Source organism: Anomaloglossus baeobatrachus, chromosome 3 (genome assembly GCF_048569485.1).
Source record: "Anomaloglossus baeobatrachus isolate aAnoBae1 chromosome 3, aAnoBae1.hap1, whole genome shotgun sequence".
NCBI lineage: Eukaryota > Metazoa > Chordata > Amphibia > Anura > Aromobatidae > Anomaloglossus > Anomaloglossus baeobatrachus.
Window position 1 is genome coordinate 131,253,619 of NC_134355.1, and position 26,890 is coordinate 131,280,508.

Here is a 26,890-nt window from a genome sequence, read left to right on the forward strand (position 1 = left end):
ATGCATGTGACTAGTTTCTCCATACAGGAGGTATCCTGAAGCTGTCATCATCAACAAAGGCTTTTGTACAAAGTATTGAATAAATGTCAGTAAGCGTGTTCTGTGCTTTTTGCCTGTCATTCTTCATTATTTCACTTCACTAAATATATGGACATCTATGGTTTGATCTCTTTACCTTTGTGGATTGGATGGGTTGTTACTGACATCTGGTGAGAAATTCATATCAATAGCACCTATAGAAACATATTTACTAAGAAAAATGATGATGTGTTCAATACTCATTTAATATGCTTTATATATATATATATATATATATATATATGTATATATATATATATATATATATATATATATATATATATATATATATATATATGTGTGTGCATGTGCATATATAATGTTATTATATATAGTAACAGGAAATACATTTGTATGTATAATTACACTGTACTGTGCAAAAGTGTTAGGCAGATGTGGAAAAAAATGCTGTAAAGTAAGAATGTATAAAAATAGAAGTGTTAATAGAAAAGTTTATTTTTATTAAATAAAATGCAAAGTAAATGTACAAAAGAGAAATCTAAAACAAATTAATGTTTGCTGAGAACACCCTTTATAATCAAAGCAGCATCAATTCTTCTAGGTATACTTGCATAAAGTCTTGGCCATATTTTAGAGCTGCAACGTTACTGGAGTATCAAAAAGCACAAGGTGTGCCATACTCAGGGACATGGCCAAGGTAAGGAAGGCTGAAAAATGACCACCTTTGAACAAGAAACATCAAACGTCAAGACTGGGACAAGAAATATCTTAAGGCCCTGTGCGCACTGGAAAACGGAATTTTTTTAAGAAAATTCCGCATGGTCTGAAAGATTACCGCACCCACGGTAAAAAACCGTGGCAAACCGCACCCGAAAATGGCATGCGGTTTGCCGTGGTTTTACCGCGGTATTGTTCGCGGTATTGCCGTGGTTTTGCCACATGCGGGTTGGTACGTGTGCTTTAATGCCTTCAATGCAATAAAGCACATTGAAAAAAAAAAAAAGGTAATTTCCTTCTGAGATAGATAGTAGATAGATAAATAGACAAATAGAGGAATAGATAGAAGAATAGATAGATAGATAGACAGAGGGATAGATAGAGGGATAGATAGAGGGATAAATAGAGTCCCTGTGAGCACATTTCTCCCGAGCGGTAATTTGAGTTCACATTACCGGCCGTGGGAAATGCCCTATGGTTACCTCTGCAGGCTCGTTGCGAGGCTGCATTCAGCCTGTGTCTGTGTCACTCGCTCCTGGATGCAAGCAGCGCAAGACGTGGATTACGCCAGAGCTGTGGATTACGCCGGACCTGTGGATTACGCCGGAGCTGTGTGTTTTGGGAGGGGTTAATAAAGGGGTTAAAGAGGAGGATTTTTTGTGTTTTATTTAAAATAAAGGAATTTTCAGTGTGTGTGCTTATTCACTTTACTTACGGGGTGATCATGTCAGCTGTCACATAGACGCTGCCATGATCAAGCCTGGAGTTAATGGCAGCGATGCGCTGCCATTAACTCGTTATTACCCGGATAGCCACCGCATCACGGCATCTGGAAGAGCCGAGGACACTCCGGGACTGTCGCATAATGCATGCGACAGTCCCGGGGCAGCTGCGGCTGATATTCTCAGCTGCAGGACGAGGGGGGACATGAACCCTGCCCCCGCCCTCCCCAGCTTGAGAATACCGGGCCGCCGCTGTGTGCTTACCTTGGCTGGAAGGTAAAAATACGGCGGAGCCCACGTGTTATTTTTTCTATATTTCTGTTTGATTTGTATGTGTATTCTATATGTCTGTGTGTGAGTGTGATGTGTGTGTATTCTATGTCTATGATGTGTGAGTGATGTGTGTGTGTTTACTCTCTGCTCCGCTTCCTCTTCCTGTAATGACATCACTTCCCTGCGGGATTTCACGATTACATTGCAGTCAATGGAGTGAAATCCCGCAGGGACCTGCAGAAAAGAAGTGACATGCAATTGTTTTTGCTGCGGGAATCCCGCAGCAAAACATGCAGCTGCCAAATTCTGCATAGTGAGCACAGCATTTTTTTCCCATAGGTTTTGCTGGTGAATCACTGCAGAGATGTTATGAACATTTTCTGCAGTGAAACATGCAGCAAAACCGCAGGAAATCCGCGGGAAAATACGGTAAGTGCGCACAGGGCCTAAGACTGATTTTTCAAAGGTTTTATGGACTGATGAAAAGAGAGTGACTCTTGATGGGGCAGATGGATGGGCCAGAGGCTGGATAAGTAAAGGGCAGAGATCTCCACTCCAACCCAGACGCCAGCAAGGTGGAGGTGGGGTACTGGTATGGGCTAGTATCATCAAAGATGAACTTGTCGGACCTTTTCAAGTTGAGGATGGAGTGAATCTCAACTCCCAGACCTACTGCCAGGTTCTGGAATACAACTTCTTCAAGCAGTGGTACAGGAAGAAGGCGGTATCGTTCAAGAAAAACATGATTTTCATGCAGGATAATGCTCCATCACATGCATCCAACTACTACACAGCGTGGCTGGCCAGTAAAGATCTAAAAGATGAAAAAATAATGACATGGCCCCCTTGTTCACCTGATCTGAACCCCATTGAGAACCTGTGGTCCCTCATAAAATGTAAAATTTACAAGAAGGGAAAACAGTACACCTCTCGGAACAGTGTCTGGGAGGCTGTGGTGGCTGCTGCCCGCAATGTTGATCGCAAACAGATCAAGCAACTGAAAGAATCTATGGATGGTAGGCTGTTGAGTGTTGTCATAAAGAAAGGTGGCTATATTGGTCACTAATTTTTTGGGGTTTTGCTTTTGCATGTCAGACATGTTTATTTCCAAATTTTGTGTAGTTATATTGGTTTACCTTTGTGAAAATAAACAAGTGAGATGGGAATATATTTGGTTTTTATTAAGTTGCCTAATATTTCTGCACATTAATAGTTACAGTGCCTTGCGAAAGTATTCGGCCCCCATGAATTTTTCAACTTTTTCCCACGTTTCAGGCTTCAAACATAAAGATAAAAATGTTAATGTAATGATGAAGAATCAACAACAAGTGGGACACAATTGTGAAGTTGAACGAAACTTATTGCTTATTTTAAACTTTTGTAAAAAAGAATAAACTGAAAATTGGGGCGTGCAATATTATTTGGCCCCTTTACTTTCAGTGCAGCAAACTCACTCCAGAAGTTCATTGAGGATCTCTGAATGATCCGATGTTGTCCTAAATGACTAATGATGATAAATATAAGCCACCTGTGTGTAATCAAGTCTCTGTATAAATGCACCTGCTCTGTGATAGTCTCAGTGTGCTGTTTAAAGCACAGAGAGCATCATGAAGGCCAAGGAACACAACAGTCAGGTCCATGATACTGTTGTGGAGAAGTTTAAAGCCGGATTTGGTTACAAAAAGATTTCCACAACTTTAAACATCCCAAGAAGCACTGTGCAAGCGATCATATTGAAATGGAGTATCAAACCACTGCAAATCTAACAAGACCCGGCCGTTCCTCAAAAATTTCATCTCAAACTAGAAGACTGATCAGAGATGCAGCCAAGGGGCCCATGATTCCTCTGGATGAACTGAAGAGATCTACAGCGGAGGTGGGAGAGTCTGTCCATAGGACAACAATCAGTCATACACTGCACAAATCTGGCCTTCATGGAAGAGTGGCAAGAAGAAAGCCATTTCTCAAAGATATCCATAAAAAGTGTCATTTAAAGTTTGCCACAAGCCATCTGGGAGACACACCAAACATGTGGAAGTAGGTGCTCTCGTCAGATGAAACCAAAATCGAACTATTAGGGCACAATGCCAAATGATATGTTTTGCGTAAAAGTAACACAGCTCATCACCCTGAACACACCATCCCCACTGTCAAACATGATGGTAGCATCATCATGGTTTGGGCCTGCTTTTCTTCAGCAAGGACATGGAAGATGGTTAAAATTGATGGGTAGATGGATGGAGCCAAATACAGGACCATTCTTAAAGAAAACCTGTTGGAGTCTGCAAAAGACCTGAGACTGGGAGGGAGATTTGTCTTCCAACAAGACAATGATCCCAAACATAAAGCAAAATCTACAATGGAATGGTTCACAAATAAATGTATCCAGGTGTTAGAATGGCCAAGTCAAAGTCCAGACCTGAATCCAATCGAGAATCTGTGGAAAGAGCTGAAAACTGCTGTTCACAAACGCTCTCCATCCAACCTCACACAGCTCGAGCTGTTTGCAAAGGAAGAATGGGCAAGAATTTCAGTCTCTTGATGTGCAAAACTGATACACATACCCCAAGCGACTTGCAGCTGTAATCGCACCAAAAGGTGGTGCTACAAAGTATTAACTTAAAGGGGCCGAATAATATTGCACGCCCCACTTTTCAGTTTATTATTTTTTATAAAAGTTTAAAATAAGCAAAATTTCATTCAACTTCATTCAACAATTGTGTCCCACTTGTTGTTGATTCTTCACCATAACATTAAAATGTTTTATCTTTATGTTTGAAGCCTGAAATGTTGGAAAAGGTTGAAAAATTCAAAGGGGCTGAATATTTTTGCAAGGCACTGTACCTGCACAAACAGATCTCCTCCTAAGATAGCCAAATCTAAAAAAATCCACTCCAACTTCCAAAAATATTAAGCTTTGATATTTATGAGTCTTTTGGGTTGATTGAGAACATAGTTGTTGATCAATAATAAAAAAAAATCCTCTAAAATACAACTTGCCTAATAATTCTGCACACAGTGTATGAGGAGTAGAGATGAGCGAACCGGTCGCGGTTCGGCTCGAGGTCGGTTCGCCGGACGGAGGTCCCGTTCGAGTTTGGTTCGTCGAACGTTCGACGAACCGAACTCGAACCGCATAGGAAACAATGGCAGGCATTCACAAACACATAAAAACACCTAGAAAACACCCTCAAAGGTGTCCAAAAGGTGACAAACAACTCACAACACAACACAAACACATGGGAAAGTGACAAGAACAAATTCTCATGCGAAAACAAAAGAGCGTAACGAGGAAAAAGAGGACGAGACACAGATATAGGCATGGCACGCCCTTCTAAAATCATGTAAACACCGCAAGGTGACTCCAAGCAGAGTCTCCCTTTTTTCCAAAAATTGGGCCCCACACACACCCACCCATTCAGTGGCAGCACTTGTGCCCTAGTTGTACACTTTACAGCTAGATTTGCATCAAGCACATTCAAAAATACGCCATTCTTAGCTGTCCCCAGGATGACACCGGGGTAGGTAGCAAAGTCTTTGCTGAACCATGACTTGTTCATCTTGGCTCCTTTTAAAAAACAATGTAAGCAAGGGTTACTACAAGCGGAGTCTCCCTTTTTTCCAAAAATTGGGCCACACAGACACCCCATCAGTGGCAGCACTTGTGCCCTAGTTGCAAACAGGATGTTTTGATTTGCATCAAGCACATTCAAAAATACGCCATTCTTAACCGTCCCCAGGATGACACCGGGGTAGGTAGCAAAGTCTTTGCTGAACCATGACTTGTTCATCTTGGCTCCTTTTAAAAAACACAGCAAGCAAGGGTTACTCCAAGCGGAGCCTCCCTTTTTTCCAAAATTTGTGCCCCACACACACCCACCCATTCAGTGGCAGCACTTGTGCCCTAGTTGTACACTTCACAGCTAGATTTGCATCAAGCACATTCAAAAATACGCCATTCCTAACCGTCCCCAGGATGACACCGGGGTAGGTAGCAAAGTCTTTGCTGAACCATGACTTGTTCATCTTGGCTCCTTTTAAAAACAATGTAAGCAAGGGTTACTCCAAGCGGAGTCTCCCTTTTTTCAAAACATTGGACAACACAGACACCACATTAGTGGCAGCACTTGTGCCCTAGTTGCAAACAGGATGTTTTGATTTGCATCAAGCACATTCCAAATCCACAAGCATTTACTCTCCCCAGGATGACACAGGGGTAGTAAATTCCTTGTGGATCCATGACTTGTTCATTTTGATGAACGTTAGTCTGTCCACATTGTCACTGGACAGACGCGTGCGCTTATTTGTCAGCACACACCCAGCAGCACTGAAGACACGTTCAGAGACAACGCTGGCAGCTGGACACAACAAAATCTCCAAGGCGTAACTGGAGAGCTCTGGCCATTTTGCAATATTTGAAGCCCAAAATGAGCAAGGCTCCATTTGCAAAGTCATGGCATCGATGTTCATTTGGAGATACTCCTGTATCATCCTCTCCAGCCGTTGACTATGTGTTAGACTTGTTGTCTCTGTTGGCCTTGCAAAGGAGGGTCTAAAAAAATTATGAAAAGATTCCATAAAGTTTCTGTTACCAGCACCAGATACAGTCCTACTGGTACGGGTAGACTGTTGAAGATGACGAGACCGTCCCATGTTTGTCAAGTTACAACTGGGAGATTCACTCCCTGCACCTGCATGGTTGTTTGGTGGAAAAGCCGAGCTAAGATCGAGTAACAGCTTCTGCTGATACTCCTGCATACGTGCGTCCCTTTCTATGGCTGGAATTATGTCACAAAAATTTGGACTTGTACCGGGGATCTAATAGTGTGGCAAGCCAGTAGTCATCATCACTTCTAATTTTGACAATACGAGGGTCATGTTGGAGGTAGTGCAGCAAGAAAGCACTCATGTGTCTTGCGCAGCCATGCGGACCAAGTCCACGCTGTGTTTGTGGCATAGAGGTGCTAACCGTTCTTTCTTCCTCTGACATCTCCCCCCAACCTCTTTCAACTGAAATTTGACCAAGGTCTTCCTCATCCGCTGAGTCTTCCATGTCCATGGACAGTTCGTCCTCCATCTCTTCATGTTCTCCTGCACCTTCCTCAACATTTCGCCTACTACCATGCGCCCTTGTTGATCCCTGTCCCCCATGGTCCCATGCCTTCCGCATTGGTGATGATGAACGTCTGGACCTTGGAGATGTTGTTATGTCTTGCGCATATGACTCCTCCTGTAGTTCCTCCCCTTCCTGTTGCCCCACCCCCTGACTCCGAATAGTGTTTAGCGTGTGCTCCAGCATGTAAATGACTGGAATTGTCATGCTGATAATGGCATTGTCAGCGCTAAACATATTTGTCGCCATATCGAAACTGTGCAGAAGGGTGCATAGGTCCTTGATCTGAGACCACTCCATCAGGGTGATCTGCCCCACCTCTGCATCTTGTTGGCCCAGGCTATACGTCATGACGTATTGCACCAGGGCTCGGCGGTGCTGCCACAGTTGCTGTAATATGTGGAGAGTCGAATTCCAGCGTGTCGGCACATCGCATTTCAGGCGATGAACCGGCAGGCCGAAAGACTTCTGGAGCGATGCAAGTCGCTCAGCTGCGGCGCTTGAACGGCGGAAGTGAGCAGACAGTTTTCGTGCCCTGGTCAGAAGGCCATCTAGGCCGGGATAGTGTGTTAAAAATTGCTGGACAACAAGGTTCAACATGTGAGCCATACAAGGTACGTGTGTCACTTTGCCCAGGCGAAGGGCCGCACCCAGGTTTGCAGCATTGTCGCACACGGCCTTACCAGGCTGCAGGTTGAGTGGAGACAACCATTTATTAAACTCGAACCGCAGAGTTGACCACAACTCCTCAGCTGTGTGACTCCTATTCCCAAGACATGTCAAGCTAAAGACCGCCTGATGACGTTGCGCTCTGCTGCCAGCATAGTAATGAGGGGTGCGTGATTCCTTCTGCGCAGTGAGAACACTGGTGGCCTGACCAGCCCACCAAGAGCTTACAGAGGGATAAAGTCAACCTCTTAGCTTTGTCATGGGTCGCAGGAAATGGCCTTTTATTTGTCAACATCTGAGGGACAGAGATCTGGCTGCTGTGTGTAGACGGTGTTGAGTAGGGTGTCCCTAGAAAAATGCAGGTTTGTGAGGAAAGTGCAGTCGGAGACATGATGTTGCCTTCATCCAACGTAGGTGCTATCGATGTCTGAGAGAGCTGTACACACGCACTTGTTTCCCCTTCCAAACCAACTGACGACCTACCAAGCAAACTGCCTGTTGCGGTTACAGTGGTAGAAGTTGTGCGTGGAAAACCAGGTGTGACAGCTGTCACCACAGTCCTAGAAGATGAAGAGCGCGCGGATGCACTGGAAGGGGCAGGCCGTGGATGGTTCGCTCCGCTAGGCCGCATTGCAGCACGGTGAGCTTCCCACTGGGACCTATGATATTTATTCATGTGACGATTCATGGAAGAAGTTGTCAAACTGCTGAGGTTTTGACCTCTACTAACAGAATCACGACAAATTTTACACATCACATAATTTGGGCGATCTTTTTCTATGTCAAAAAAGGACCAGGCTAGGCAAGGCTTAGAGGGCATGCGACCTGCTGAGCCCCCCCGACTAGTGCTCAGAGGCAGAGTGGTGGCTGATGATGCAGTTGTAGACGTGCTACCAGTGCTCCGACTCTGTCCAGGAAGGCGCAAGGTAACTTCGTCGTCGGTTGCATCCTCCTCCACCGCCTCTGTTGACCTCCTCGAGTGCCTAACTGTGGGTTAACAGTAGGTGGGATCTAGAACTTCCTCATCAATTGTTGTGTTTGCACTCCCCTCACCCTCAGACCGAGCCTCTTCTTGCCCTGACCGAATATTTAAGTTGTCATCACAATCTGGTATCTGCGTCTCATCGTCATCAGTATGTTACTCATTGTCTATAACCACAGGTGTTACAGTTTGTGACAAAGGGTCAACATTATGCTCAGAAACTTAGTCCTCACGGCCTGAATCAGAGTCACAAAGGTTCTGGGCATCACTGCAGACCATTTCCTGGTCTGTACTCACTGTAGCTTGGGAGCAGACCTCTGATTCCCAGGCTATAGTGTGACTGAACAGCTCTGCAGACTCAGCCATCTCAGTTCCACCATACTGTGCAGGGCTGATGGAGACTTCAGAGCTGGGAGAAAGCAAGTTTGATTGGGATGACAACTCAGAGGACTGGTGTTTTTTGGATGCGGTAGTTGAGGTGGCTGAGAGGGCACTTGTTGGACCACTTGAGATCCATTCAAGCATTTTCCTTTTTTGGCCATCATCTACCTTTGTTCCTGTTGTTCGTGTCCGTAAAAATGGGAGCACATCGGATTGTCCACGGTAAGTAGTAGACATCTTACTTTTGCTGGTAGATGGTCTATCTTCAGCAGATGTTAATGGATCTTTGCCACCTTCCCCACGGACAAACCCTTTTTTTCCTGTTCCAACACGCCTCTTCCCCTTTCCACCACCATCTGTCATTTTGCCACTCATGTTGATTGCGACAAGATTGTGCACTTAAAATGTGGTAGTAAAAATTGAGAGGTGGTGTAGATTGCAGCGGTGGTCTAGCTTTATTAACAGCAGAATAATAAAGAATAATTATCCCTGACAATGCAACTACGGCCCTTAAACTGGCAGCATAAATTGCTAGTATAATGGCTTAGTAACAATGAGTTTTAGTGTGCAATGCAGGCAGACGTGCTGCAAATATCTTTGCACTACTGGGGCAATACAGCAGTCCAACAGCCACATTTAGGATGCCACTAAGTTCACTCAGTGTTTGCTAGTATAATGGCTTAGTAACAATGAGTTGGAGTGTGCAATGCAGCCAGACGTGCTGCAAATATCTGTGCACTACTGGGACTATACAGAAGTCCAATAGCCACGTTTAGGATGCCACTAAGTTCACTCAGTGTTTGCTAGTATAATGGCTTAGTAACAATTAGTTTTAGTGTGCAATGCAGGCAGACGTGCTGCAAATATCTTTGCACTACTGGGGCAATTTTTTTTTATTTTTTTTTGTGTTTTTTGTATGTTATCTTGCTTTTTTGCAAGTTGGGGGCGCAGCCCTCCTAATACTGAGACTGAACAACTAATTGCGTCTCACTTCACTGTGTATTTAATCTGGGACACAGCTGACCACTTGCCACCATTCATATTGGAGTTTGACATGACACAAGTCAGGTATTGAAAATGTTTTTAACTTCAGTAGGTTAGGGACTGTCTCAGATGGGTACACCTTGACGAGGTGAGACAGCTTTTTACCTTTTTGCAAAAATGTATACATTAAGTACCCTGTTATTAAGCACTTGCAATTTATTTATTTATAGTCAGGGTATTTTTCATGCAATTTTTTCTCTTTGGTTTTTTTTCTAGTCTTAAGGCTGCAATTCACATGCTTAATGTTGCATGTTTACAGAACATTGTTTCAGCTCAGGTTTTTTTTTGTGTTTTTTGTATGTTATCTTGCTTTTTTGCAAGTTGGGGGCGCAGCCCTCCTAATACTGAGACTGAACAACTAATTGCGTCTCACTTCACTGTGTATTTAATCTGGGACACAGCTGACCACTTGCCACCATTCATATTGGAGTTTGCTGACACAAGTCAGGTATTGAAAATGTTTTTAACTTCAGTAGGTTAGGGACTGTCTCAGATGGGTACACCTTGACGAGGTGAGACAGCTTTTTACCTTTTTGCAAAAATGTATACACTAAGTACCCTGTTATTAAGCACTTGCAATTTATTTATTTATAGTCAGGGTATTTTTCATGCAATTTTTTCTCTTTGTTTTTTTTCTAGTCTTAAGGCTGCAATTCACATGCTTAATGTTGCATGTTTACAGAACATTGTTTCAGCTCAGGTTTTTTTTTGTGTTTTTTGTATGTTATCTTGCTTTTTTGCAAGTTGGGGGCGCAGCCCTCCTAATACTGAGACTGAACAACTAATTGCGTCTCACTTCACTGTGTATTTAATCTGGGACACAGCTGACCACTTGCCACCATTCATATTGGAGTTTGACATGACACAAGTCAGGTATTGAAAATGTTTTTAACTTCAGTAGGTTAGGGACTGTCTCAGATGGGTACACCTTGACGAGGTGAGACAGCTTTTTACCTTTTTGCAAAAATGTATACACTAAGTACCCTGTTATTAAGCACTTGCAATTTATTTATTTATAGTCAGGGTATTTTTCATGCAATTTTTTCTCTTTGGTTTTTTTCTAGTCTTAAGGCTGCAATTCACATGCTTAATGTTGCATGTTTACAGAACATTGTTTCAGCTCAGGTTTTTTTTTTTTGTGTTTTTTGTATGTTATCTTGCTTTTTTGCAAGTTGGGGGCGCAGGCCTCCTAATACTGAGACTGAACAACTAATTGCGTCTCACTTCACTGTGTATTTAATCTGGGACACAGCTGACCACTTGCCACCATTCATATTGGAGTTTGACATGACACAAGTCAGGTATTGAAAATGTTTTTAACTTCAGTAGGTTAGGGACTGTCTCAGATGGGTACACCTTGACGAGGTGAGACAGCTTTTTACCTTTTTGCAAAAATGTATACACTAAGTACCCTCTTATTAAGCACTTGCAATTTATTTATTTATAGTCAGGGTATTTTTCATGCAATTTTTTCTCTTTGGTTTTTTTCTAAGTTCACTCAGTGTTTGCTAGTATAATGGCTTAGTAACAATGAGTTGGAGTGTGCAATGCAGGCAGACGTGCTGCAAATATCTTTGCACTACTGGGGCAATACAGCAGTCCAACAGCCACGTTTAGGATGCCACTAAGTTCACTCAGTGTTTGCTAGTATAATGGCTTAGTAACAATGAGTTGGAGTGTGCAAAGTGCAGGAGTGTACAGTGGCAGGGTTGTGGGTCTCTGGGTAGAGGAAAGGAAGCCTGCCTTTCTATCCCTCCTAATGGGGAAATGCAGCGAGGAAATCCCTGACCTTAGCTACACAGACGCTGTCATCTTGTGTAGCTGTTAAACTCTATTTTAAACTCTGTCACCTATGGCTCTGACCCTGCCGATATGAGCCCTTAAAAGGACTGATAGAAAGTGCTATCCCTAAGCTGTCCAGCGCTGTGTATGGAGCGTATACAGCAGTATCGGCGATAGGAGCTGCGCCAGTGATGTCTGACACCAAGGACGCAGAAGGCAGATAATGGCGTGCTGGAGGAAAATGTCCGGTTTTATAATGCAGGGACATGTGACATGAACATCCTATCACACATGCCATTGCTTCTCTGGCTAAAAGTCCACTTAGCTGTGTGTGTGTCTGGGATTGGCTGACATGCTGGCCCGCCCCACTACACGCGCGCGCTTAGGGATGGAAGACAAGGAAAAAAAAAAAAAAATGGCGATCGCCATTATACATACAGCAGTGATCTGAATGCGCTGTTCCCGCACACTATACACTGAAATGTCATAATAGTGTGAGTCACAGAGTGACTTACACTATTACAGCGGAAAGCCAGCTAGGAATTAGCTGTTTTTTTGCTGCTAGAACCGTTCTCGAACGTATCTAGAACTATCGAGCTTTAGCAAAAAAGCTCGAGTTATAGCTCGATCTAGAACAGCCCCCAAAATCACTCGAGCCGCGAACTGGAGAACCTCGAACCGCGAACCGCGCTCAACTCTAATGAGGAGTTGAGGACCTGAAGCAGCCACATTCCATACACTGTACTGTAAGGATGTGTATAACCATTGCTTTTTGAAAGCTCAGGAAATTCCAGTATGAATATGTTTACCATACAGGATATATCATTTCTTATAATACACAGGTTTACAATGGACACAAAGTTTGGTATTTAAATGTGAGCTAAATATACAGCAGTATTTAACTCTCATACATTCCTGCTGAGAATACTCATATTATTCGTATCCTTAGATAAAGAAAACTACAAAGCAAAATTCCTAAAATTGAGTAGCATAGTGTCACGGTCATTTCCCTCTGGCAGGATTAGGCTCTGAGTCTCTTATTACATTTTGAGACTACACATTAAAGGCTGCTTTACACGCTGCGATCTCGCTAGCGAGATCGCTAGTGTGAGTACCCGCCCCCATCGTTTCTGCGTCATGGGCAAATCGCTGCCCATGGCGCACAAAATCGCGCCGACCCATCACAGTACTTACCTGCCTCGCTGTGACCGGCAAACCGCCTCCTTTCTAAGGGGGCGGTTCGTTCGGCGTCACAGCGTCGTCACTGAGCCCCCGCCCATTAGAAGCAGAGGGGCAGAGATGAGCAGGCCGAACATCCTGCCCACCTTCTTCCTTCCTCATTGCCGGTGGCCGCAGGTAAGGTGAGGTTCCTCGTTCCTGCAGTGTCACACATAGCGATGTGTGCTGCCGCTGGAAGGACGAACCTGCAGCAGCAATGATAATTAGGAATAGGGGGGCATGTCACCGATTAGCGATTTTGAACGTTTTTACGACGATTCAAAATCGCTCATAGGTGTCACATGCAACAACATCACTAACGCGGCCGGATGTGCGTCACAAATTCTGTGACCCCAAAGACATCACTTTAGCGATGTCGTAGCGTGTAAAGTGGCCTTAAGGCTATATGCGCACGTTGCCTTTTTTTTACCACTAAGGTGCAGTGTTTTTGTGCGTTTTTGGCCACTAAAAAAACGCACAAAAATGCACCCACGGTAAAAAACGCATACAAAAACTCATGCGTTTTTGTGTGCTTTACCACGGTTTTTTGGCGTTTTTTTGTTGCTGCGTTTTTTCCAATGCATTGCATTGGTGAAAAACGCTGGCAAAAATGCAGAAAGAATTGACCTGTTGCATCTTTGTGGTCACCACAAAAACGGACTCAAAATAAAACTGTGCTGTGCGGACAGCAAAAATGAAAACTCATAGACTTTGCTAGGGAAGTAAAGTCATGCAGTTTTAAGATCAAAACCGCACCAGAAAAACGCGCAAAAACGCCGTGAAAAACGCACATAGCCTAAATGTATTTTTCCCTTTTGGCATGCACAGGGTTAATGTCACTTTTCTTGCTAGCAGCAAGCTCATTACCCCTACTTAGGTGTATCTGCTGATAACCACTACCAACCTGGATTAATACCCGCTGCTCCCTATAGAGGGCACCGGTTATTCAGAATTCATTCTTGGTCTTGCTGCCGTTGCTGTTGTCATCTTCAGTTGTTTGGTGTGGCTGTACTCTGTTGTTTAGTTATCTTCCCCTTACCTTATTTACCCACTATACATCTTCTTGTAGTCCCCCTGGTGTTTGTTTTTGGGGTGCGTGAGTTTTGTTGTTCCCCCAGTCTGTGTTGTTTTTCAATGGGGTTTTGTGACTTCTGTCCCAACCTGACCCTTGTGTGGAGGGTGTTACAACAGGGTCTTGGACAGCTGATGGGGAGGGATGAGGACATGCTGGGGGTCTAAGCCTCACTACCGCCCAGTCTAGCTCTGGGTTGAAGGTCAGCTCAGGGTCCACCCTAGTCATTGGGTCAGCTTAGGGATCCCTATCCAGTCACATCATAGTCACCAGTGTGACACATAGCTACCGGGGTGCAGAAGGGGCCATTGCCCTTGGCACACTCTCACAACCCCCAGTGTGACCATCACTCTAAACTGTATCGATATGGAGACCATTCTCTATGGTATAACAAGGAGCCATGGTCTCTCTTCCAAATCAATCTGAATGTTTTAAAAGAAAAATGAAAAAAGGAAAACCAGCACTGCCATCAGTTAATATAAAACCATTTCTTTATTCAAGGTCCATTAAAAAAAAGAGTTCAAAAAGACCCACAGAACTTCATGTTCATCTGACATGTTTCTGGAGAAACTGCCCACAGTCACATGCTATGACTAAGGGCAGTTTTGCTAGAAACGTGTCAGTTGAACATGCTGTTCTATGTGTCCTTTTGAACTCTTTTACTAAAGACCTTGAATAAAGAAATGGTTTTATATTATCGGATGGCAGTCCTGGTTTTCTTTTGCTTACCACTGCGCTCACTAGAAAACAACAAGAAATGAATAATTGGGTCCATACTATTAAACACCTATATATATGAAGGGTCACCAAAAGAGAGCACAAAAAGAAGAAAGAGAGACCTTCAACCATACATGATTACCGCACCAATATCATAATAAATCCAGGAAAATTCCATTTCATGATCATAAGGTGCAATTTAATTCACATATAACAATACAATTTAACAATAGATATAAAGGGATGTCATTTGGACACACAAAGTGCAGAAGTGCCTGTAAAAAATCACACCCAGGGAGGCGTGCCTGAAAAAGCAGATCCAGGGGTTTAATAACCCATAACATGCATGGGGATTATTGTAATTGCAAGCATGCAGTATTCTGTAGTACAACCATTGTATACAATTACATTTCATCAGGTTAGCTGAGCATAAGATAATAACCACTATTCAGCAATCACAGCTCATGATAAAACATGATAACAGAATGAAACATTATCCTTGCATATGGGAAAGTGCATACAGAACAGGATATTATCTCCATGTATGGAAAGGTGCTGTCACAGCCTGACCCATAGCCATGGCAATTGGGAAACAATGAGCTCCCTTGTGAATATAAGAGGCTGGACCGGCAGATAGGATAACCTACCACAATAACCCCAGGACCTGGTACAGACACACCACCCTGCACCTCGACGCGTTTCGCTGTCGCTTCGTCGGGAGGTGCAGGAATGATGTGAGTGGCTGCTATATATCCGAAAATATATCCCTTACCGTCCCTCATTGGCGCGCCGCGGCAATCCGATGCCCATCCTCCACACTGACCGGCGTCCCGGAAACCAAGGTGCGCATGCGCGCAACCCAGAGTCCTGGTAGGTCGCCAGACAGAAAGGAGGAGGGGAGATCGGACGGCCGTGCGCGCTCAGGACGGAAGCCGGTGACACCATATTTAGAGAGGGCAAAGAGATGGGCAGCACGATAATGCAGCACATAGCAGCAGAGAGCAATGACAAATAAGATCACATATACAGTAAGTCAATTTGTTAAACAACATAATAATGATGACGAGGATCCTTCTATTAGCAGATCTCTGTTGTGCTATAAATCCATATGAAACATATAGTTGTCTCTCTTCACTCTCCAGTGTCTCCCTTCCGGTAACCAATCAAATCAGGGGCAGCAGCCAGTCACATCTAAAAAATCATGTAATGGAAAAACATAAAAATTAATTAAAAACAAAAAATAAAAAATGGTGTATAGCCATCGGCACAATCAACCACAACCAATGCAGAGCCACGGTTAGTACATTTAATTCTGTTCAAGCAGATCAATTCAAAAACGGCTTGTAACTAATCATGTCATTCAAACCCCTTGGTTTAACGGTGTCAAGTATAGTTATCCACCGAGTTTCTCTTTTAAGTAGTGTATTTTTAAGGTCACCACCTCTAGATCCAAGATGAACTTTATCAATTCCTCTGAACTTTAACAAACGCCAGTTACAGTCATGACATTCTTTAAAATGTTTAGGAATATTTTTTAAAAGGAAAATATCCTCTGGCCTGTGTAGTTTGGCCGCGTTTTTGATATCCCGGATGTGCTCCAAAATCCGCACCCTGAATTCCCGGGAAGTCAGCCCTACATAGACCAGACCACAAGGGCAGACCGCCCAATAAATAATGCCTGACGAACGGCAGTTGATGAATTCTCTGATTTTATAGACATTTTTACGGCTTGAGTCCCAAAACTCCACCGCACGATCCATCTGAGGACACGCGCCACAATCCCCACAAGATCGAGAACCCCAGTTGGAACCCCTAGAACTGCCAAAAAAATTAGTAACAGTGGGAGTATAATGACTCCTCACAATTTGATCCTTTAATGTTTTTGATCTTCTTGGCGTAATAGCAGGTGTCGGACTTAAAATGTGAGATAAATCACTGTCAGTCTGAAGAATTGACCAGTGTTTTCTGACAATGTCCGACATCTCCCTCCACTGGGCATGGTAAGGGGTGATAAAGCGAATGACTTCATCATGGCACTTAATATGAGTTTTAAGTAATTCCTCACGTGGAGTATCCCTAGCCCTAATGTACCCATCTTGTATGGATCTATGATGGTAATGGCGGGCCCTGAACCTCTTTTTTAATTCATCAGATTGCTGCTCAAACAAGGCATCACTAGAACAGACACGTCGAACACGTAAGAACTGGCCAATAGGTATAGACTTAATCACCTGGGTTGGATGTGAAGATTTTGCATTCAGGAGTGAATTCACCGCTGTTTGTTTACGAAATAAATCTGTGCATAAAGTTCCATCATTCCCTTTAAAAACCCGCACATCAAGGAAGTCGATTCTCTCACTGCTGTGGACATAAGTAAGATGAATATTGATAGAATTAGTGTTGAGTCGCTGCATAAAGGTGTCAAGCTGATCAATCTCCCCCTGCCAAATCAAAAAAATATCATCGATGTAGCGCAGCCACATGTGGACTGCGCCCATCTCAGAATCTGGAAAATAAATAGACCGCTCCCAATGTCCAAGAAAGAGGTTCGCGTATGAGGGCGCACAAGACGCCCCCATCGCAACTCCTCTCTCTTGGAGATAGAAGCGGTCCTTAAATAGAAAAAAATTATGAGTGAGAATAAATCTTAAAAGAAGCAGGAGGAGATCAATCAGCCGGGCATCCAACCCAGTGGTTTTCAGAAAAAAATTAACCGCTTCAACACCGTCATCATGCTTTATAGATGTGTATAACGACTCAACATCAGCGGTTATCATTACCACATCAGTTTCAAAGATTATACCATCAAGTCTATTTAGAAAATCGGTAGAGTCCCGGATGTACGAGGGAAGGGTATTAACCAAAGGTTTAAGGCAATAGTCAAGGAATCTGCAAGCAGGTTCACATAGACTGTTATTGCCAGAAACGATCGGTCTCCCTGGCGGACAGATTATGTTTTTATGTACCTTTGGTAGAAAGTAAATTGTGGGTACAATAGGATGTTCCACTATCAGTCCCTCAAAAATGGACTTAGGTATGATGTTTCTCTCAAATGCCAGAAAAAGCAGATCAAAAAGTTCACTCTGATATTTCCTTAATGGATTAGTCTCTAATTTAGTGTAACAGCTGGTGTCATGGAGTTGTCTAAAAGCTTCTGCTTCATATTTCTCTTTTCCCCACAATACTACATTCCCCCCTTTGTCGGATTGTTTTATGACAATATCATCCATATTTTTTAGTTCTTGCAAAGCCACTCGTTGATTACGGGTGAGGTTGTCATGTGTACGCCTACGAGGTAGGCGTCTAAATTCCTGTGTTACCACTTTCGTAAAGGTATCAATCACAGGGCAAGTCGACAAGGGAGGAAATGCAGTAGATCTTTTTTTAATAAACGAGGGAAAGCCTGCCATGCTTCCATCCTCCTGTTCTGCCAATAGTGACTCCAATGTTCTCACTGCCTCCAATTCTTCAGGAGATAAGTCAGAGTGCAAACTCATCTCTTTTTTCCTGAAATACTTCTTAAATAGAAGCTTACGACCAAATAGATTAAGGTCCTTGATGGCAGTGAAAACATCGAAGTCAGCTACAGGTGAAAAAGAGAGACCCAACTGTAACACCTCAGCCTGATCATTTGTTAACAATTTGTCAGTAAGATTAATTACCTTAAGGGTATCCGCTGGGTTAGAGGATTTTTGTGCATTCTGGCGCTGCTTTTTCTTTGCAAAATTTCTCGTTTCCATCCTATATGTGAAGGGATTGTGTCTTCCATGACTACCAAAGGGAGGGCGGGAATGTGATATTCCCTCACCAGAGGAGAGTGATTCCGTGTTCGACTGTGACTTGGAGCGACTATTAGACCCAGACTTGAAGAATTTGTTATGATGCCATCTGAAAACATTCCCATTTTGATAATCAGTGACATCACGCTTGAATTTATGTGCCTTTTTCTGTTTGATATCTGCCTCCCATTCCTCAAATTCTTTGGCCAGCTCCCTGTCAAAATCTGAGAGGGCAGTTTCAGACATATTCTGCTTCAACTCATTATTGATTTTCTCAATTTCACATTCAAGTTCTTGAATTCTCTTTTTGTCATAACCTACAAGAAGCTCCAGCATGGTTCGGGAGCATAACATGCAGGCCTCTTCCCACCTGGTTTTGAACATATCATCATCTACCACAAAGGCAGGAAATGTCTGAATACGTAGCCCTCTTGGTATAATATCTTTACAAAGATATTGCTCTAGTGATGCCTTATTCCACCACGTCTTGGTCCGTGACCGCCCAATAAATAATGCCTGACGAACGGCAGTTGATGAATTCTCTGATTTTATAGACATTTTTACGGCTTGAGTCCCAAAACTCCACCGCACGATCCATCTGAGGACACGCGCCACAATCCCCACAAGATCGAGAACCCCAGTTGGAACCCCTAGAACACAGGTGTCGGATGTGTTTGGAAATGGTGATGGCCAGCCTGGCCCCTCGCCCCCAGTGCAGCACCGCGAGCTCCAGGTTAAATTGAAAAACTTTCTGTTCAAGCGGACCAAGACGTGGTGGAATAAGGCATCACTAGAGCAATATCTTTGTAAAGATATTATACCAAGAGGGCTACGTATTCAGACATTTCCTGCCTTTGTGGTAGATGATGATATGTTCAAAACCAGGTGGGAAGAGGCCTGCATGTTATGCTCCCGAACCATGCTGGAGCTTCTTGTAGGTTATGACAAAAAGAGAATTCAAGAACTTGAATGTGAAATTGAGAAAATCAATAATGAGTTGAAGCAGAATATGTCTGAAACTGCCCTCTCAGATTTTGACAGGGAGCTGGCCAAAGAATTTGAGGAATGGGAGGCAGATATCAAACAGAAAAAGGCACATAAATTCAAGCGTGATGTCACTGATTATCAAAATGGGAATGTTTTCAGATGGCATCATAACAAATTCTTCAAGTCTGGGTCTAATAGTCGCTCCAAGTCACAGTCGAACACGGAATCACTCTCCTCTGGTGAGGGAATATCACATTCCCGCCCTCCCTTTGGTAGTCATGGAAGACACAATCCCTTCACATATAGGATGGAAACGAGAAATTTTGCAAAGAAAAAGCAGCGCCAGAATGCACAAAAATCCTCTAACCCAGCGGATACCCTTAAGGTAATTAATCTTACTGACAAATTGTTAACAAATGATCAGGCTGAGGTGTTACAGTTGGGTCTCTCTTTTTCACCTGTAGCTGACTTCGATGTTTTCACTGCCATCAAGGACCTTAATCTATTTGGTCGTAAGCTTCTATTTAAGAAGTATTTCAGGAAAAAAGAGATGAGTTTGCACTCTGACTTATCTCCTGAAGAATTGGAGGCAGTGAGAACATTGGAGTCACTATTGGCAGAACAGGAGGATGGAAGCATGGCAGGCTTTCCCTCGTTTATTAAAAAAAGATCTACTGCATTTCCTCCCTTGTCGACTTGCCCTGTGATTGATACCTTTACGAAAGTGGTAACACAGGAATTTAGACGCCTACCTCGTAGGCGTACACATGACAACCTCACCCGTAATCAACGAGTGGCTTTGCAAGAACTAAAAAATATGGATGATATTGTCATAAAACAATCCGACAAAGGGGGGAATGTAGTATTGTGGGGAAAAGAGAAATATGAAGCAGAAGCTTTTAGACAACTCCATGACACCAGCTGTTACACTAAATTAGAGACTAATCCATTAAGGAAATATCAGAGTGAACTTTTTGATCTGCTTTTTCTGGCATTTGAGAGAAACATCATACCTAAGTCCATTTTTGAGGGACTGATAGTGGAACATCCTATTGTACCCACAATTTACTTTCTACCAAAGGTACATAAAAACATAATCTGTCCGCCAGGGAGACCGATCGTTTCTGGCAATAACAGTCTATGTGAACCTGCTTGCAGATTCCTTGACTATTACCTTAAACCTTTGGTTAATACCCTTCCCTCGTACATCCGGGACTCTACCGATTTTCTAAATAGACTTGATGGTATAATCTTTGAAACTGATGTGGTAATGATAACCGCTGATGTTGAGTCGTTATACACATCTATAAAGCATGATGACGGTGTTGAAGCGGTTAATTTTTTTCTGAAAACCACTGGGTTGGATGCCCGGCTGATTGATCTCCTCCTGCTTCTTTTAAGATTTATTCTCACTCATAATTTTTTTCTATTTAAGGACCGCTTCTATCTCCAAGAGAGAGGAGTTGCGATGGGGGCGTCTTGTGCGCCCTCATACGCGAACCTCTTTCTTGGACATTGGGAGCGGTCTATTTATTTTCCAGATTCTGAGATGGGCGCAGTCCACATGTGGCTGCGCTACATCGATGATATTTTTTTGATTTGGCAGGGGGAGATTGATCAGCTTGACACCTTTATGCAGCGACTCAACACTAATTCTATCAATATTCATCTTACTTATGTCCACAGCAGTGAGAGAATCGACTTCCTTGATGTGCGGGTTTTTAAAGGGAATGATGGAACTTTATGCACAGATTTATTTCGTAAACAAACAGCGGTGAATTCACTCCTGAATGCAAAATCTTCACATCCAACCCAGGTGATTAAGTCTATACCTATTGGCCAGTTCTTACGTGTTCGACGTGTCTGTTCTAGTGATGCCTTGTTTGAGCAGCAATCTGATGAATTAAAAAAGAGGTTCAGGGCCCGCCATTACCATCATAGATCCATACAAGATGGGTACATTAGGGCTAGGGATACTCCACGTGAGGAATTACTTAAAACTCATATTAAGTGCCATGATGAAGTCATTCGCTTTATCACCCCTTACCATGCCCAGTGGAGGGAGATGTCGGACATTGTCAGAAAACACTGGTCAATTCTTCAGACTGACAGTGATTTATCTCACATTTTAAGTCCGACACCTGCTATTACGCCAAGAAGATCAAAAACATTAAAGGATCAAATTGTGAGGAGTCATTATACTCCCACTGTTACTAATTTTTTTGGCAGTTCTAGGGGTTCCAACTGGGGTTCTCGATCTTGTGGGGATTGTGGCGCGTGTCCTCAGATGGATCGTGCGGTGGAGTTTTGGGACTCAAGCCGTAAAAATGTCTATAAAATCAGAGAATTCATCAACTGCCGTTCGTCAGGCATTATTTATTGGGCGGTCTGCCCTTGTGGTCTGGTCTATGTAGGGCTGACTTCCCGGGAATTCAGGGTGCGGATTTTGGAGCACATCCGGGATATCAAAAACGCGGCCAAACTACACAGGCCAGAGGATATTTTCCTTTTAAAAAATATTCCTAAACATTTTAAAGAATGTCATGACTGTAACTGGCATTTGTTAAAGTTCAGAGGAATTGATAAAGTTCATCTTGGATCTAGAGGTGGTGACCTTAAAAATACACTACTTAAAAGAGAAACTCGGTGGATAACTATACTTGACACCGTTAAACCAAGGGGTTTGAATGACATGATTAGTTACAAGCCGTTTTTGAATTGATCTGCTTGAACAGAATTAAATGTACTAACCGTGGCTCTGCATTGGTTGTGGTTGATTGTGCCGATGGCTATACACCATTTTTTATTTTTTGTTTTTAATTAATTTTTATGTTTTTCCATTACATGATTTTTTAGATGTGACTGGCTGCTGCCCCTGATTTGATTGGTTACCGGAAGGGAGACACTGGAGAGTGAAGAGAGACAACTATATGTTTCATATGGATTTATAGCACAACAGAGATCTGCTAATAGAAGGATCCTCGTCATCATTATTATGTTGTTTAACAAATTGACTTACTGTATATGTGATCTTATTTGTCATTGCTCTCTGCTGCTATGTGCTGCATTATCGTGCTGCCCATCTCTTTGCCCTCTCTAAATATGGTGTCACCGGCTTCCGTCCTGAGCGCGCACGGCCGTCCGATCTCCCCTCCTCCTTTCTGTCTGGCGACCTACCAGGACTCTGGGTTGCGCGCATGCGCACCTTGGTTTCCGGAACGCCGGTCAGTGTGGAGGATGGGCATCGGATTGCCGCGGCGCGCCAATGAGGGACGGTAAGGGATATATTTTCGGATATATAGCAGCCACTCACATCATTCCTGCACCTCCCGACGAAGCGACAGCGAAACGCGTCGAGGTGCAGGGTGGTGTGTCTGTACCAGGTCCTGGGGTTATTGTGGTAGGTTATCCTATCTGCCGGTCCAGCCTCTTATATTCACAAGGGAGCTCATTGTTTCCCAATTGCCATGGCTATGGGTCAGGCTGTGACAGCACCTTTCCATACATGGAGATAATATCCTGTTCTGTATGCACTTTCCCATATGCAAGGATAATGTTTCATTCTGTTATCATGTTTTATCATGAGCTGTGATTGCTGAATAGTGGTTATTATCTTATGCTCAGCTAACCTGATGAAATGTAATTGTATACAATGGTTGTACTACAGAATACTGCATGCTTGCAATTACAATAATCCCCATGCATGTTATGGGTTATTAAACCCCTGGATCTGCTTTTTCAGGCACGCCTCCCTGGGTGTGATTTTTTACAGGCACTTCTGCACTTTGTGTGTCCAAATGACATCCCTGTATATCTATTGTTAAATTGTATTGTTATATGTGAATTAAATTGCACCTTATGATCATGAAATGGAATTTTCCTGGATTTATTATGATATTGGTGCGGTAATCATGTATGGTTGAAGGTCTCTCTTTCTTCTCACTGCGCTCACTAGCAGGAAACAGCACCCTCTGTTTTTCTCTCTTTGGACTGTATTTTGTACAGTATTTGGTAAGGTTTGATTTTTACTTTTTTTTTAGGTTGCAGGTCACTTTAGGGTTATAGAATGACACTAGAATGAAGAGAGTCCCAGCACAGGGGATTTGATAACCTCAAAGTGTCACTCTGCTACACTGTACTGGTGAACTCTCTATGGGTCCAAGGTTAGGTGAGTATATGGTGTTAAGTTTTTATTTTATCAGTCAGTGGTTGTGGGGCATTATACTGTGTGTGGGTACATCACACGGTAGTCCCATCATACTGTGTGTGGGCAGCTTTGGTGGCTATCATACTGATTGGTGAGGCTATTTATTCATCCTACTGTATGTGGGCACTGTAGGGCAATAATATTGTGTGGTTGATTATGTGTATATGTATTTTTTAATTTTGTGGTGCACTTTTATATAAGTTGTCAGGATTGACACAAAGAGAGGCATTCACTAGGTTTTGACCCCGTTGAGAGGTACACCATGATGTGGTAACTGGGCTCAAATAAATTTGGCCATTTTTATCTAAGTATCTCATTCTTTTAAAAAATGTTTTCATGTTTTTTCTAAGCAGTAATGCATGTTCACATTCCTGTGTACTCTATTTGCATCCTTCAGCTTTTTTTGCCTCTTGCTTGAGTGCAACCATTATTGTGATAATATATGTTATGTTCAGAATGCACCAGTTCAGACCTTTAGTTTAGGAAGTGTTGGCAGTTTATCTATTTGTATTATGAGTTCATGCTCTCTGACTGTGCACTTCTCCCAGTTGCTTTAGGTGTTTTTAATTATCTGATGGCAGGTCCTTTTCCACCCAATATATAAAAGGTCAGGATTGACACAAAGAGAGCCATTCATTAGGATAGGACCCAGTTGAGAGGTACACCATGACATGGTAACTGGGCTCAAATAAAATTGGCCATTTTTATCTGCTAAGTATCTCATTTTCTCAAAAAATGTTTTTGTTTTTTTTCCAAGCAGTAATGCATGTTCACATACCTGTGTTCACTTTCATCATCATTCAGCCTTTTTTCCCCTCTTGCTTGAGTGCAATTGTTATTGTGATAGTATATGACTCTGACCAAATTATTAGTATTGCTTGAAATACATACTGATAGGGAATTTAGATTGTGAGCCCCAATGGGGAGAACGATGATGATGCTTGGTAAGTGCAAAATATATGCAACAGGTTCTCTGCTAAGGCTAAGCTATGAAGGTTGTTAGCAGCTCTCTTCTTCCTAATTCAGTTGTCATCCTCTCGCTCAACTGTCTTCTTCCCTGTAACTGAGGCTCAACACAGAAATTGGCCATTTGCTTAGCCAACGCACAAACATACAAGTGGTGTATGATTTTCTTTAAATCTTTTTACACAGATGAGAGACACTAGAAAGTAGACATGCAAAGTAGACAAACGTCAAAGCCCCCCTCTATTCTCTCAAGATAAAATCCAACTTCTGTCCTCTGTAAGCTAATATTATGGGAGACTCAGAACATCTCTACACACATTAGATAGTTATCGAATCGTGCAGAAATCTGTCTCCTATGCTGTTTGTATTTATTAAAAGTTAAAATGGTTGTCCAATTGTTTTAAATGGATAGCCTGCCCTTTATGATAGGTCATCAATGTCTGATCAGCCAGGATCCAACACCAGTTACACTGCTAATCAGCTGTTCTTAGTGGTGGCGATGGCAGCAGGCGACTGAAAATGCTCAATTCCAGAGCTGCCCTGTCTACTGATGGTCGGGGCCGGGTACTGCACATCCGTCTCCAATTCAAATCAATAGGGGGTGGTCGTGCAGTACCTGGCCGCTGTAAGAAGATGAGGCAGCTCCGGCACTGAGTATTTCCGACTTCGTGCTGCATGCGGCAGCACAGAGAACAACTGATCGGCGGTAGTGCTGGGTTTCAGATCCTGGCCGATCAGACATTGCTAAACTATCCTAAGAATAGGCCATCAATGTAAAAGTAGTGGACAACCTTTTTAAGCAATTGGTCAATTTTATTTAGCCAACAAAAAAAATGTCTAGCTTAAGCAGTAGAAGACATGCAAAGAAAAGAATAGCCGCATGTTGCCGAAGATAACATAAAGAATTGTGTAAGTGTCTTGTTCTCGTTTTTCTATAACTAAACAGAGAACATTTTTAGCCTTTTTAGTATTATTTAAATAGGAACTTGTTAGAGATAAAACAAGATGCACCAATGCATTTTATGATCCCATTTTAAAAATATAGTCATCTTGCCAGCATCACGCCAAAGTAATCAGTGGTTCTGCTGTAGACATTTTCCACTCAGTGTGATTTCTTTCAGGCTACATAGTGTATGCCCTGTGCTACATACAAAGAAGCAGTATTAATGCTCAGTGAAATGAATATTTAAAGCAGAATCTTTCCATTAATCGTTCCATGTTTCAGCTTTTTTTACCTGAAATACTGGTCCATTCTACAAGTTATAAGAGAATAACAATCACTTCATTGTTTTCAAAGTAATACATTTAACTTCGATGAGAAGAGCCATGATATACCCTGCGGTGTTGGAACTGAATCATACATTTCAAGACTTAACAGCAATACTCAAGGGGCCAGTAGACAAATAATTTAAATTTAAAATGAAATCATTTTTTGTTTCTGGTCTTAACTTTGTATTCCTTTTTGGGCCAAGCGCTCTTTTGAAATATGACTTTGATATATCACAATGTTCTAAAGAACATTACGTATAACATACCCCAATTTATTTTGTATTCCCGAAGAAGATAAATCCAAGTAAAGAGGCAATAGAGAAAAGAAAAAACTTTTGATTTTAACCTCTTGACGGCTTTAGAGATTGGTATGGGCAGTAATTAATATTGCAATAGAGCATGGGAATACATCTGATATGTCTTTTTTTTCAAACATGTTACCTAAAGTAAACATTTACTGAAGACAATGACTATTTCACTGAAGATAACTTAAAAGCTTGATTTAAACATTGTTAGGTAAAAAAAAAAGTTTTGCAATATAAAATTATTTTTTTTCTTTTTCTATATCACTATTCATGTAAAAAGAATTGCTAAAATGTAGCAATTTTCACAGGGCTACTAACCCTAATTCTAAGCTCATACTTGATGTTTTCCACAGATCCCTTTTATATAATTATCTAGTTATCATCACAGACAGGTTTACAAGCTGAAAGCTCCATATACAGTTGAAACCAGACGTTTCCATACACTTTCTATAAAGACATATCTGCAGATTTTTCTCACTATATGACATAAAAATCAGAATAAACCTTTCCCGTTTTAGGTAAATTAGTAATTAATTATATTTGTCAAATGCCAGAATAATGAGATAGAGAATGTTTTAAGGCATTTTTATTAGTTTCTGCAAAGTCAAAAATGTACATACATTTCATTAGTATTTGGTACTATTGCCC